The sequence below is a fragment of the Cebus imitator genome, unplaced genomic scaffold (genome assembly GCF_001604975.1).
Source record: "Cebus imitator isolate Cc_AM_T3 unplaced genomic scaffold, Cebus_imitator-1.0 Scaffold263, whole genome shotgun sequence".
In the NCBI taxonomy this organism is placed as follows: Eukaryota; Metazoa; Chordata; class Mammalia; order Primates; family Cebidae; genus Cebus; species Cebus imitator.
Genome location: NW_016107578.1, coordinates 1,848,681 through 1,853,360, shown reverse-complemented (window position 1 = coordinate 1,853,360; position 4,680 = coordinate 1,848,681).

The following is a 4,680-nucleotide window of genomic DNA, read 5'->3' as shown; positions in this document are numbered from 1 at the left end:
CTTGGGAGTGCAGAGACTGTCTGGGAGATTGACATTGAAAGTGCATCTGTGAGAGTCGGGAGAGCAGAGTATGAGTGTGCCGCGCCTTCGGTAGAAGAGGGCGAGGCTCCTCAAGGCTTCCTGCCCATGATGGGACCCCCATCAAACCTCGTGCATGGAATCAGCCCTTCTTCCCGGCACATCCTCTACCTCAAAGCTTACTACAGAGCGCCTGTCACCCAGGGCTCATCCCAGATGCCCAAGCCTGGTCCCTTGAGACAGGCTCTGCTTGAAGAACTCCAGTTGGATCTCCGTGTCCTGGAGCCCTCACCCAGTCAAGGGCCCAGAATTTACCACGGTGTTCTATGGAGGTCAAAGTGCACAGCCCGAAGACGTCTCTTCTAAGGCTGATGGGCCATGAGCCCTCAGGCCCCAGACGGGAATCGGAGAGGTTCTATTCAGAATCAAAGAGAGACGCTGCACAGAAATGTGTTGCCTTTTTCCCTGACACTTTGTTCTGCTTAGATGCTCTTGATTTGTATAAAAGAACAACCTTGAGATTGGGGAATAAACTATTTGTAAATCTCATATACATGCAAGGACTACTCATACTCAGAGTACAAAAAGAATTGTCAAAACTCCAATAGAACAAACGTTTCTGTTCAAAAGCCAGCAAAAGACTTGAACAGACATTTCCTCCAAGGGGATGTAAAAGAACCACTTCAGAAAGTGTTCAACATCCCTCCCCTGGGGAAATGTGCATCAAGTGTGCCTTGAAATACAACCAAGAAGCACTTAGAGAAGCCACCGTGACAATGACTGCCCATCCCAAGGGCTGCAGAACATGTGGAGAAGCTGGAACACTCGGACAGTGCTGGCCGGAATCCAAAGGGGACCCCCGTCAGGGTTGAAACAGTTTCACTGATTCATAATCAATGCAATAGGCACTTAGCATTGGAACCACCTTTCCCACCTTGAGATAGTTGCTCTAAAGAGATTAGAACTCACGTTGCCAAAGCGGAGGGCAGAGGTTTCTAGCATCTGCCTTCACCATCACCAAAAGATGGAAGGGACTTCAAAGTCATTCAACAGTGGATAGAAACAGGAACGGTGACCCATTCTTTCAATGGGATGCAATTCAGCAATAAATGGGATTGGATTTTTGTTTGTAAATTTAGTTTTGAGTAGCGAATAAGTTGTTGGAACACTTGAAGGCACGTTTGGACTCTTAGGCTGTGTGAAACTTATCCTGAGACTGTCACTCTCACGAAATTGACGTGCACGTCAAGCATGTGTTACCGAAATTCAGTTTCCAACTGAAGTCTGTTGTACCGGTAAAACACATGCTAGATTGTTTAGTTGAGAATGCAGTATGGTAGCACTGGGCTACAAAAACATTGTAGCACTGAAGCACTGTATCTTATTCATCATTGTGATGTAGATTGTACTGCTGTTGTTTATATCCGTATTACTTAGGTTAAATAAAAATGTTAAAAGTGAGTTTCATCTATTTGCATTTATATTGTCTAATGCGTTTGCTCAAAAATTTCCATTTCTGGCCGGGAACAGTAGCTCACACCTGTAATCACAGCACTTTGGGAGATCAAGGCAGGTGGATCACCTGAGCCCAGGAGTTGGAAACCAGCCTGGGAAGCATGCTGAAATCCCATCTCTAGAAAAAGATGCAAAAATTAGGCAGGCGTGGGATCTCCCCACTGGAGAGGCTGAGGTGGGAGGATGACTTGGGTCCAGGAGGCAGAGGTTGCAGTGATCTGAGATCGTGCCATTGCACTCCAGCCAGAGCTGACGGAGTGAGGCCCTGCCTAAAAATAATAGTAATAATAAAAAATAAAATTACGTTTCTATAGCACATTGTTCTATTTCTATTGGGTACAAGGCATAGATGGTAGAGCCCACAGTAAGTGGACAAAGACAAACTTTCTCAAGGTAAAAGTGTATCCCCCACACCACAGACAATAGCACAGACACACACACACACACACACACACCCCCACTCACAAAACACATTTACAAATCAATTTATACTCCCACCACAGGTCATCTTCAAATTTCCCTCAGTGTTTCCCAAATGGGTGAGTTTGTACTTCTAAAGAGTCTTGTGAATAGACCCCAGAGGAGGCTTGTTGGGCAATTCTGTAGGACTCGTAATTAGATACTCTCTCACAACATCCTGTATATCTCCCTTTACTTCCATTTTTTGTTTTTTTCAAGACAGAGTCTTGCTCTGTTGTCCAGGCTGGAGTACAGCTGGCACCATCTCAGTTCGGTGCAACCTCTGCCTCCCGGGTTCAAGCAATTCTCCTGTCTCGGCCTCCCAAGTAGCTGGGACTACAGGTACACACCACCATGTCTGGTTAATCTTTCTATCTTTAGTAGAGTTGGGGTTTCACCACATTGGTCAGCCTGGTCTTGAGCTCCTGACCTCGGCGATCTGCCTGCCTTGGCCTCCCAAAGTGCCGGGATTACTGGCATAAGCCACCATGCCCGGCCTACCTCTATTTTTTAGGAATGCAAACAAATTATGAATAAAAATCCCCAAAACGGTCAGTATGAAAGTCACTTTTTTTTTTCACTGTGGAAACATTTATAAGCACATAATAAATAATCGTTTCGGTCAGTGGATAAAAGAGCCTAGCAGAAAGTGAGAATCACTCTTATGTCCTGTCTCCTGGAATGGTGGTGGTGGTGGTGGGGGCGGGGGAGGGCAGGGCTCTCCCTCACCACCAGGAAACATCAAGATTAGCAGATCCAGTGTTCAACAAATAGTAAATAGTATTCTTTACTGCTATATTTATTAATTCACTAACATGCAATTTCTGGCAGTACTGCTCATCTAACACAACTATGCATTAAGACATGGTTAAGGACGGAATGCACTAAAAGTGATTCGAAATATTAACATTGCTTTCCACACCTTTTTTTTTTTTTAGAACAGACATTTATCACAGTTCTGGAGGCTGAAAGTCCAAGATGAGGGTGCCAGCATGACGAGGGACTGGTGAGGACCCTCTTCCAGGTTGGAGACTGTCACATCCTCCCTGTATCCTCTTATGGAAGGGGCTGGCGAGCTCTCTTCTGTCACTCTCAGAAGGGCACTAATCCCATACAGGAGGGCTCCACCTTCATAACCTCATCATCTCCCAAAGGCCCCACCTCCTCACAGCTTCTCAATGGAGGTGTGAGGGTTAGAATTTAAGCCTAAAGGAAAAAACATTTACTTTCTGAGACAGAGTGCTGCTCTGATGCCAGGCTGAAGTTCAGGGGCACGATCTCAGCTCACTGCAGCCTTGACATCCCAGGCTCGAGTGATCCTCCCACCACAGCCTCCCAAATAGCTGAGACTACAGGCACTTACCATTATACTTAGCTGATTTTTAAATTTTTTGTAGAGATGGGGCCTTGCTATGTTGCCCTGGCTGGTCTCAAACTCCTGGCCTCAAGCGATTCTTCCACATCAGCCTCTCAAAGCACTGGGATTACAGGGAAGAGGCGTCACTCCCAGCCCATGATATTATTTCCTGTCTCAAATTTCCTTTCTAATAATGATTACTGGTGGTAAGGATGCTCACAAGTTACAAGAGTAAGTATAATGGAATCACCACCATCTTGGTGATGCACCATCTAAAATCCATGCCTTCTTCAATTCTGATCACAGAGAAGAGCACAGAAAGCTTTTGCACATTTTCTTTCATGATTTGGCCTAGAAGTGATATATCTAATCTTGATTTTAGAGTGCCCATTTTAAAAATCAAGGACATGAGGCCAACAGTCTTCTGTGTGCCCAAAATGAGATAAGAACTGTATAAATGTCTGAGGCGATTATTCAATTTTTCTTTTATTCACCAATTTTTTTTTTTTTTTTTTTTTAGACACAGTCTCACCCTGGCGCCCAGGCTGGAGTGCAGTAGTGCGATCTTGACTCTCTGCAATCTTTGCATCCTAGGCTCAAGTGATTCTCGTGCCTCAGCCAGTTGTGCCCCATCATACCAGCTAATTTTTGTATTTTCAGTAGAGACAGGGTTTCGCCAAGTTGCCCAAGCTGGTTTTGAACTCCTGAGCTCAGGCGATCTGTCCGCCTGAGTCTCCCTACGTGCTGGAATTACAGGTGTGAGCTAGTGAGCCCGGCCTGTTTTTTAATTCTTATTTTTAGAGATGAAGTCTTACTCTGTGGCCCTTACTGCTCTCCACAGTGGTTGGATTGACATTCCTACCAACAGTGAACAAGCGCTCCCTCTCCTCCACATCCTTGCCAGCATGTGTTATTGCCTGCCTTTTGGATGTAAGCTATTTTAACTGGGGTAAGTTAAAATAATCATAGTTTTGATTTGCATTTCTCCGATGCTCAGTGATGCTGAGAACTTTTCATACACCAGTTTGCCATTTGTATGTCTTCTGTAAAATGTCTATTCAGAAGCTGGGCGTGGTGGCTCATGTCTATAATCCCAGCACTTTGGGAGTCTGAGGTGGGTAGATCACCTGAGGTCAGGAGTTTGAGATCAACCTGGCCAAAATGGAGAAACCCCACCTCTACTAAAACTACACAGATTAGCTGGTCGAGTTGGCAGGCACCTATAATCCCAGCTACTTGGGAGGCTGAGGCAGGAGAATCACTTGAACCTGGGAGGTGGACGTTGCAGTGAGTTGAGATCGTTCCATTGCACTCCAACCTGGGTGACAGAG